Source organism: Helianthus annuus, chromosome 13 (genome assembly GCF_002127325.2).
Source record: "Helianthus annuus cultivar XRQ/B chromosome 13, HanXRQr2.0-SUNRISE, whole genome shotgun sequence".
Lineage (NCBI taxonomy): Eukaryota > Viridiplantae > Streptophyta > Magnoliopsida > Asterales > Asteraceae > Helianthus > Helianthus annuus.
Genome location: NC_035445.2, coordinates 166,577,250 through 166,588,909, shown reverse-complemented (window position 1 = coordinate 166,588,909; position 11,660 = coordinate 166,577,250). Strand labels below are relative to the sequence as shown.

Here is an 11,660-nt window from a genome sequence, read left to right as displayed (position 1 = left end):
GATATGTTATCCTGTAATGACACGAAGACACCCATGACTCCAGGAACTCAATTAACAAAGACTGAAGAAGGAGATCTGGTAGATGCAACACATAACAGAAGCCTGATAGGTTCTCTCAGGTACTTATTGCATACAAGACCAGATCTATGTTACCCAGTCAGTCTACTTAGTAGATTCATGCAAGAACCAAAAGAACAACACCTGAAAGCAGTAAAGCAAATACTACGTTACATCAAAGGAACTAAAGAGCATGGAATCATCTACAGAAGACAAGGAGGATGTAAGATCACAGGTTATAGCGATAGTAGTTTTGGAGTTAATACAGACAAAGGAAAAGGAACAACTGGTCTGGTATTCTACTTTGGAGAATCACCTATAACCTGGTGTACACAGAAGCAACAAACAGTGGCACTATCATCATGCGAATCAGAATTCATGGCAGCCACTACAGCAGCATGTCAAGCACTATGGCTTAAAAGATTGTTAAGTGAAATCACAGGCTGGAAGGAAGAAAAGATAACACTCAGAGTAGATAATGTTTCAGCAATAGCACTCATGAGAAATCCAGTCTTTCACGGAAGAAGCAAGCACATTGACACACGTTATCACTTCATAAGAGAATGTGTGGAAAACGAAGATATCACTGTGGAACACATAAGTGGAGAACTACAACGGGCAGATATACTAACGAAGGCACTAGCAAGGATCAAGTTTGCTACAATGAGGGAACTGCTCGGAATTCAAGACTTAAAGCAACTCATGGATGTTCGAGATTAAGGGGGTGAATGAAACCAATTAATCTCTTAACACCATGGTTAGTTAGTTTAGATAGATAGTTTAGTTTTATTATTAAAATGGCGGTTACAAGGCGGTTATGAAATTGAGGGACCAAAGTTGACAACATGGAATTTGGTAACCACCCTCACTAATCGAAGAGGTGTGTCTCTACACACACCCCTCTGCGAATCGATGCAAGGCAAAGAAAAGGAAGGGACGCGATGGTTGATCGGATGGCCGAGAATCAACATACCTTTCAAGATCCAATCTCAACCACACATCCAAGAGACGTACCCTTTCACGAAGAGACATGTCTATTCACTCGTACCCGTAGGAAACTATAAATAGGGATAGTTAGATTCAATTGTATTCATTCATTACATTCGATTTGTATACATTACATTCATTCGATTATTATCAAGTTGTTGTTATTCAAGTTATTCACGCTCGTTAGAGATCAAGATCCAAGTTTGGGCCAACATTTATGACATCTCTTTTTCTCCTTTTTATGTCAAATCATAAACACTAGTACAGGTTTTGCTGCTGGAACTCATGTATAAGTCAGAGAAATTAAAACAAAAGCAGAGTAAAATGACGATACGGGATCAAGAAATATGCCTTTACAATAAGCACATCATATTCAAACGGGATATTAGACGGACTTTCATATTAAGCTAGATCGTATTATTATAAGGTCATGTTAGATATATATCATAGGTTATGCTGTTACTATTATTATTATTATTATTAGCCTAAGTTAGGGGTAGTTATTAATCATTCTCTGACCGAATATGTATCATTTGTTTTTCACCAATTCAATCAAGAACAATAAGAAACATTCCGGCCTCTCTCTCTCAATAGATTCATTCCAATATAGTGGTATCAGAGCCACCGATCCGAAACCAAATATCAATATCAACGATACATAATCCATACAATCACATCAAATGTCGACAAACATGGCATCTAATGGTGGAATTCAAACCCAGACTCCAAAATTACTGGGACAAAATTACTATCATTGGCACATACAGATGAAGGTTTTACTGGAATCACAAGACTTGTGGATGATTGTAGAGGAAGGATATACAGAAATTGCGACAGGGGCACCAGAGAATGAACAGAACATTTACAAAGAAAAGGTAAAAAGGGACAAGAAAGCGCTGCATATCATATTCCAGGCAGTGAACGAGACGGTGTTTGAACGTATAGCAACATGTAGAACATCAAAAGACGCGTGGGAAGTATTACACAAAGCCTACAGGGGCGAAAATCGGGTTAAAATGGTAAGGCTTCAAACCCTAAGATGTGAATTTGATAGTTTACGAATGAAGGAAACTGAAACCGTAGAAGATTATGTTAACCGAATTACAATAATAGTCAATCAATTACGTATGAATGATGAACGATTAGAAGAACAACGCGTTGTTGAAAAGATTCTAAGAAGCCTGACTAGGAAATATGAATCGGTTGTAGTAGCGATTGAAGAGTCGAAGGATTTAAATACAATTTCCACCGAAGAATTATTAGGTATCCTTCAATCACATGAATTAAGATTACGGCAATATGACGATAATACATCGGTGGAACAGGCTTTCCAAGTCCATAGTAATGGATATGATAAATCTAGATTTTCTAGATTTGATAACTCCGAAAGGGGACGAGGGAAAGGTAAGGGTAAATTCAACAGAATGATCAGGTCTTATAATTGCCAAAGGTTAGGGCACACGGCAAGATTCTGTAATAAGCGTGAAGAAGGAGAACGGTCAAACAATGTGCTAATGCACAAAGATGACACTGAAGATGAAACCGAAGACACGATGTTTATGATCTTTAATACGGAAGAAGTTGTTAAGAACGATTGTTGGTACCTTGATAGTGGATGTAGTAACCATATGACGGGCAACAAAGATTTATTTATAAATCTGAATGATTCAGAAAGACGTGAAGTCCGGACCGGCGATGACAAAAGGTTGGAAGTTCTCGGATGTGGCGATGTAAATGTTAAAATCAAAGGTTATGAGAAGCGAATTCCAAATGTATTCTATGTAGCAGGTCTTAAACACAATCTCTTAAGTGTTGGACAACTAGTACAGAAAGGCTATGACGTACGTTTCAACGACAAAGGATGTGTGATTCATGACTCGTCTGGACGTTGTATCGGTGTTGTGAAGATGACCGGAAACAAAATGTATCCGCTGAATCTAAATCATGATGTGGTACCAAGAGTATGCAATATGACTACTCAAGACAACTCGACATTATGGCATAGAAGATATGGCCACTTAAACCTTGAAACTTTACACGATATGGGGAAGAATGGAATAGTTAATGGGCTGCCGAAGATTAACAAATCGGAGCATGTATGTGAGGGATGTGTTTTCGGCAAACATGCTAGAAAACCATTCTCCAAGAAGGCTAAATGGCGAGCAAGTGAACCACTACAATTGATTCACTCGGATATATGTGGACCTATGAACACACCATCGATTGGAGGCTGCAAGTATTTTATTACGTTTATAGATGATTTCTCAAGAAAGACTTGGGTATATTTCCTAAAACTCAAATCTGATGCATTATGTTACTTTAAGAATTTCAAGCAACTAGTAGAAAATCAGATAGAACGCAAGATAAAAGGCATAAGAACTGATAGAGGAGGAGAATACTGCGGACATGAATTTCAAAATTTTCTTAAGAATAATGGAATACATCATCAACTTACGACAAGTTACACGCCCCAACAAAATGGAGTGGCCGAAAGGAAGAATAGAACTTTAATGGAATTAAGCAGGAGCATGTTAAAAATGAAAGAGCTACCTAATACTTATTGGGCCGAAGTAGTGGCCTGTGCCACCTACTTGTTAAATCGGGCAACCACCAAGAGTGTGCCAAAGTTGACCCCACAAGAAGCATGGAGTGGGAGAAAGCCTAATGTAGATCATCTACGGGTATTTGGCTGCATTGCATATGTACATATCCCCAAGCAAAATCGCTCCAAGTTAGACGATAAGACTGAGCGGGCTATCTTTGTTGGGTATAGTGAAAACAGCAAGGGATACAAGTTATTCAACCCAATAACAAACAAGATGATAATAAGTAGAGATGTGATTTTCAGTGAAAATCAACATTGGGCGGTAAATAAAGAAAATGATGGTGGACTTCGGATAGAAATAAGTAACACAAGTGGAGATGACGATGATGTAGCAGTAGCTGTAGATGATCAAATCGATCTACCAACAACAAATGATGAAGATGATGTACAACATACTAACATAGAAGTTGAAATACCGGGGAGTTACAATGAAAGTCCTGGAGATGGTGAAGAAACAAGAAATAATGAAAGTAATGGTTCTTCATCAGACTCTGAGAATGAAGTTATTAGAACTAAACCGATAACTCAAGTATATCAAGATACTGCAGAATTAACTGAAGCACAAGTAAGAGAACTCTACAGGAAAAGTCAAGGAAATACAAGCGGAGTGGTGAATTTTGTGTTATATGCAGATACCGATCCAACAACCTATGTTGAAGCAAGCATAGAAGCGATATGGCAAGATGCCATGGATAGAGAAATGGAATCAATTATAAAGAATGATACATGGGAATTAGTGGATCCACCTTTGAACCAAACACCAATTGGTGTCAAATGGATATATAAAACTAAGTATGATGAACATGGACAGATTAGTAAACACAAAGCAAGGTTGGTCGTGAAAGGTTACAATCAGAAATACGGAATAGACTATCAAGATGTCTTTGCACCAGTCATCAGGTTTGATACAGTTCGACTTGTTTTAGCATTAGCAGCACACCACGGGTGGCATTTGCATCAAATGGACATAAAAACAGCCTTTTTAAATGGATATTTAAAAGAACAGGTGTTTATCGAACAACCGGAAGGATATGTGATAAAGGGTAAGGAAAGAAAGGTGTGTAAGTTAAAAAAGGCTTTATATGGTTTAAAACAAGCTCCGAGAGCATGGTATAGCAGAATAGAAGGATACTTTGCCACTCATGGATTCAAAAGGTGCACTTATGAACATACTCTATTCACCAAAATGTCAAAAGAAGAAAAGATAATCATTTGCCTATATGTAGATGATCTTATTATTGCAAGTGATTCATTATCTAGCATCGAATCCTTTAAGGAATTAATGAAAAACGAGTTTGAAATGACTGATATGGGAATCCTACACTACTTTCTGGGAATGGAAGTTTCGTTCGATAATGGGAATATCATTCTAACCCAACAACAATATGCAAAGAGCCTACTAAGTAAATTCAACATGATGAACTGCTCAGGAATTTCAACTCCCATGGAATATGGTTTACGTTTGACTAAACAAGATCCAGATGACGAAGTAGAACCTAATTTATATAGGAGATTGGTTGGGAGTCTTATGTACTTAACCAATACTAGACCGGATATAATGTTTGCAGTAAATAAAATAAGTCAATTCATGGAACAACCAAAGCGAAGTCACTGGGAAGCTGGGAAAAGAATACTTAGATATATAAAGGGAACACTAAATCAAGGATTAGTATATTCGAAGGGAGGCAAAGGAAAGCTAATCGGTTACAGCGATAGCGATTATGCAGGGAATATCGACGACAGTAAAAGCACATCCGGGTATGTATTTCAACTGGGAACAGGAACAATAGCATGGCAATCGAAAAAACAAAAGGTTGTGGCGTTATCATCAACAGAAGCAGAGTATATTGCTCTCTCCTTAGCTGGCTGTCAAGCACTCTGGCTCAAAGGGATCTTAGACGAGCTGCATGAAGAAGTCAATAGTCCTGTGATCATCCATTGTGATAATAAATCCACAATATGTTTAGCCAAAGATCCTATGTTTCATGGCAAAAGCAAACATATAAGGATCAAGTATCATTTCATCCGAGACTTGATCAAGAACAACGATATAGAAGTTCGTTTCTGTTCCACTGGAAATCAAGTTGCAGATATACTCACGAAGGCGCTGCAGTTTAAAGTGTTTTCACATCTAAAGAAGTTATTACGGTTCAATGATGAATATATCTGAAGAGTCAGCAATGACGTTGATCTAGCTTACGGGAGGGTATTAGACGGACTTTCATATTAAGCTAGATCGTATTATTATAAGGTCATGTTAGATATATATCATAGGTTATGCTGTTACTATTATTATTATTATTATTATTAGCCTAAGTTAGGGGTAGTTATTAATCATTCTCTGATGTATATATAGAACCGAATATGTATCATTTGTTTTTCACCAATTCAATCAAGAACAATAAGAAACATTCCGGCCTCTCTCTCTCAATAGATTCATTCCAATACGGGATCTGCGAATGCTGTTTAACGCGGAACCATGTAACAACTAGTATTGTTAATTGAAAATCGACAAATCTCTGGATGTTAGAACCACATGACAACCACTATTGTCCAACAATTGTCAACTCGATACAGGGATTTAAATCAAGAGTTTTGACACATTAAGCAGCCCAATTTTCTTACTGCTGCTGTGAAGAGATACAAAAACCTTACTCTTAAAAAGAAATTCAGATTAAAAATATAGTAAAATGTACATTAAGTGCAACACAAGTGGTAATTAGCAAATTTAACGTCTGCAACTTGACATCATAGAATATCAAATAATTGTGCAATATGCACAAGAATATTTAAAGAATTTGTTGAAATGTAAGCATCCTTGTTTTGTCCACTGCTTTCTTGTCTCCACTCATATCTTGTACCTAATTAACCACTCCACTCATATATCTTATTTACATACATTCATAGCATACAGACCAAATATGTGTTAAGGTGCTTATCACAGGATTTCACATCAGAAAAAAAATAATAATATGGTTGGTGATGTGGACCATCATTGACCACTGACCAATTGGTTGATGATGTGGAATTCCACATCAACAAAAGTTAGAATGTCACGTTAACAAAAATACTAACAGAGATAAACTGGATGAACAGTTATTTAACCCTCAAAACCGATAACGGTCTTTTTAGTTTAACTAAACTAACTTTTAATCTTATTATTGGTGTAATCGAAAGTCTTTGGTTTCCATCACTAAGAAGTGCTGTTTTTATGTCACTTCCTTTGATATTACCCTTTGTTTTTGGCGCAGTGTTCCATTTTTAGAAAACTCAATTGCAAAATCTCATATTTGCTCATCTCATGTTGATTGACATCATTAAAGCTCAATTGTTAGAAGGTAAGGCCGTAAAGGTTGAGATACTTGAAGTTATCTATAATTGAGTACAATATATAAGCGCATATGCAAGTACAGGATATTGACAAATGAAAGTAACCAAAATTTTAAATTAAATAAAAGAACTCAATTTTGAAAAATAGTAAACTGTTTTCTAAGAGAAACTCAATTATTAAAAATTAGTGCTGGCACCTTAATATAAAATAACACTCGGTCATTTGATAATAATAAATTCTCCATTATGAATAGGAATATTAAAATAATTGGTTAAAAAGACTTCTTTCTTGTCTCCATTCCTATCGTGTCTTAAATAAACCACTCCCAAATTATCTCCATTCATGTTATCTTATTTACCTACATACATACATTCATACCATACAAACCAAACCAAAAACTACTCTCATTCCAATTTCCAGTTTACGTTTTCACTGTTAACAATGGCTGAAGCTGCTGCTGCTGCCCTCGTCAAAGTCATTTTTGAGAAGCTAGCCGATGAAGCCTTCAAGAAATATGCTCGTTCCAAGAATATTCACTCAGAGCTCAAGCAACTGGGGAGCACGTTGTCCCAGATCCAAGCTCTGCTTAACGATGCTTCAGACAAGGAAATAACTGATGAATCTGTCAGACTATGGCTCAATAGTCTCCAACATTTGGCTTACGATATCGATGACGTGCTCGATGATGTGGCTACTGAAGCTATGCATCGTGAGCTGACCCCGGAATCAGAAGCAAGCACCAGTATGGTAAGAAAGCTCATCCCAACTTGCTGCACAAAGTTCTCACTAAGTCATAGGCTGAGTCCCAAGTTAGACAGTATTACCACCCGGTAACGATATTTAGAAAAACAAAAGGCTGATCTAGGTTTGATTGTGAAAGAGGAAAAGCCAAAAAATACTAGTAGAAGAAACGAAACCTCTTTGCTAGAATCTAATGTTGTTGGGCGAGAAGGTGAGAAAAAGAGATTGCTCAACCAGCTGTTAGTAGGTGAATCATCTAAGGAAAAGTTTAGTATCTTACCCATAGTTGGTTTGGGTGGAGTGGGAAAGACCACTCTGGCTAGAATATTGTATAACGATACGCGGGTGAAGGATCACTTTGAACTCATGGCTTGGGTTTGTGTTTCCGATGAGTTTGATGTATTCAAAATAAGTTAAACCATCTTTGAATGTGTGGCTACAGAAAACAAACAGTTCAAAGATGTAAATCAGCTTCAAATTGCTCTTAGAGAGCAATTTAAGGACAAACGATTTCTACTAGTACTTGATGATGTGTGGAATCAAAACTATGATGATTGGGAAATACTAGTGCGTCCATTTCATTCTGGGGCTGCTGGAAGTAGGGTAATTATGACAACGCACCAGCAGGATCTGCTAAAAAAGATAGGCTTTAATCATGTAGACAATCTCGAGAGTTTGTCGCATGAAGATGCTTTGTCTTTGTTAGCTCTACATGCATTAGATGTAGATAACTTTGATTCGCATGAAACACTTAAACCACAAGCTAAAGGTGTGAATTTGATAGTTTACGAATGAAGGAAACTGAAACCGTAGAAGATTATGTTAACCGAATTACAATAATAGTCAATCAATTACGTATGAATGATGAACGATTAGAAGAACAACGCGTTGTTGAAAAGATTCTAAGAAGCCTGACTAGGAAATATGAATCGGTTGTAGTAGCGATTGAAGAGTCGAAGGATTTAAATACAATTTCCACCGAAGAATTATTAGGTATCCTTCAATCACATGAATTAAGATTACGGCAATATGACGATAATACATCGGTGGAACAGGCTTTCCAAGTCCATAGTAATGGATATGATAAATCTAGATTTTCTAGATTTGATAACTCCGAAAGGGGACGAGGGAAAGGTAAGGGTAAATTCAACAGAATGATCAGGTCTTATAATTGCCAAAGGTTAGGGCACACGGCAAGATTCTGTAATAAGCGTGAAGAAGGAGAACGGTCAAACAATGTGCTAATGCACAAAGATGACACTGAAGATGAAACCGAAGACACGATGTTTATGATCTTTAATACGGAAGAAGTTGTTAAGAACGATTGTTGGTACCTTGATAGTGGATGTAGTAACCATATGACGGGCAACAAAGATTTATTTATAAATCTGAATGATTCAGAAAGACGTGAAGTCCGGACCGGCGATGACAAAAGGTTGGAAGTTCTCGGATGTGGCGATGTAAATGTTAAAATCAAAGGTTATGAGAAGCGAATTCCAAATGTATTCTATGTAGCAGGTCTTAAACACAATCTCTTAAGTGTTGGACAACTAGTACAGAAAGGCTATGACGTACGTTTCAACGACAAAGGATGTGTGATTCATGACTCGTCTGGACGTTGTATCGGTGTTGTGAAGATGACCGGAAACAAAATGTATCCGCTGAATCTAAATCATGATGTGGTACCAAGAGTATGCAATATGACTACTCAAGACAACTCGACATTATGGCATAGAAGATATGGCCACTTAAACCTTGAAACTTTACACGATATGGGGAAGAATGGAATAGTTAATGGGCTGCCGAAGATTAACAAATCGGAGCATGTATGTGAGGGATGTGTTTTCGGCAAACATGCTAGAAAACCATTCTCCAAGAAGGCTAAATGGCGAGCAAGTGAACCACTACAATTGATTCACTCGGATATATGTGGACCTATGAACACACCATCGATTGGAGGCTGCAAGTATTTTATTACGTTTATAGATGATTTCTCAAGAAAGACTTGGGTATATTTCCTAAAACTCAAATCTGATGCATTATGTTACTTTAAGAATTTCAAGCAACTAGTAGAAAATCAGATAGAACGCAAGATAAAAGGCATAAGAACTGATAGAGGAGGAGAATACTGCGGACATGAATTTCAAAATTTTCTTAAGAATAATGGAATACATCATCAACTTACGACAAGTTACACGCCCCAACAAAATGGAGTGGCCGAAAGGAAGAATAGAACTTTAATGGAATTAAGCAGGAGCATGTTAAAAATGAAAGAGCTACCTAATACTTATTGGGCCGAAGTAGTGGCCTGTGCCACCTACTTGTTAAATCGGGCAACCACCAAGAGTGTGCCAAAGTTGACCCCACAAGAAGCATGGAGTGGGAGAAAGCCTAATGTAGATCATCTACGGGTATTTGGCTGCATTGCATATGTACATATCCCCAAGCAAAATCGCTCCAAGTTAGACGATAAGACTGAGCGGGCTATCTTTGTTAGGTATAGTGAAAACAGCAAGGGATACAAGTTATTCAACCCAATAACAAACAAGATGATAATAAGTAGAGATGTGATTTTCAGTGAAAATCAACATTGGGCGGTAAATAAAGAAAATGATGGTGGACTTCGGATAGAAATAAGTAACACAAGTGGAGATGACGATGATGTAGCAGTAGCTGTAGATGATCAAATCGATCTACCAACAACAAATGATGAAGATGATGTACAACATACTAACATAGAAGTTGAAATACCGGGGAGTTACAATGAAAGTCCTGGAGATGGTGAAGAAACAAGAAATAATGAAAGTAATGGTTCTTCATCAGACTCTGAGAATGAAGTTATTAGAACTAAACCGATAACTCAAGTATATCAAGATACTGCAGAATTAACTGAAGCACAAGTAAGAGAACTCTACAGGAAAAGTCAAGGAAATACAAGCGGAGTGGTGAATTTTGTGTTATATGCAGATACCGATCCAACAACCTATGTTGAAGCAAGCATAGAAGCGATATGGCAAGATGCCATGGATAGAGAAATGGAATCAATTATAAAGAATGATACATGGGAATTAGTGGATCCACCTTTGAACCAAACACCAATTGGTGTCAAATGGATATATAAAACTAAGTATGATGAACATGGACAGATTAGTAAACACAAAGCAAGGTTGGTCGTGAAAGGTTACAATCAGAAATACGGAATAGACTATCAAGATGTCTTTGCACCAGTCATCAGGTTTGATACAGTTCGACTTGTTTTAGCATTAGCAGCACACCACGGGTGGCATTTGCATCAAATGGACATAAAAACAGCCTTTTTAAATGGATATTTAAAAGAACAGGTGTTTATCGAACAACCGGAAGGATATGTGATAAAGGGTAAGGAAAGAAAGGTGTGTAAGTTAAAAAAGGCTTTATATGGTTTAAAACAAGCTCCGAGAGCATGGTATAGCAGAATAGAAGGATACTTTGCCACTCATGGATTCAAAAGGTGCACTTATGAACATACTCTATTCACCAAAATGTCAAAAGAAGAAAAGATAATCATTTGCCTATATGTAGATGATCTTATTATTGCAAGTGATTCATTATCTAGCATCGAATCCTTTAAGGAATTAATGAAAAACGAGTTTGAAATGACTGATATGGGAATCCTACACTACTTTCTGGGAATGGAAGTTTCGTTCGATAATGGGAATATCATTCTAACCCAACAACAATATGCAAAGAGCCTACTAAGTAAATTCAACATGATGAACTGCTCAGGAATTTCAACTCCCATGGAATATGGTTTACGTTTGACTAAACAAGATCCAGATGACGAAGTAGAACCTAATTTATATAGGAGATTGGTTGGGAGTCTTATGTACTTAACCAATACTAGACCGGATATAATGTTTGCAGTAAATAAAATAAGTCAATTCATGGAACAACCAAAGC

The 11,660-nt window shown here is 37.1% G+C and overlaps 1 pseudogene; it reads left to right on the top strand.

Annotated features, from left to right (window-relative positions):
* The first annotated feature begins 7,421 nt into the window (after positions 1 to 7,421).
* Positions 7,422 to 8,516, top strand: LOC118479287 (annotated as a pseudogene).
* The last annotated feature ends 3,144 nt before the right edge of the window (positions 8,517 to 11,660 follow it).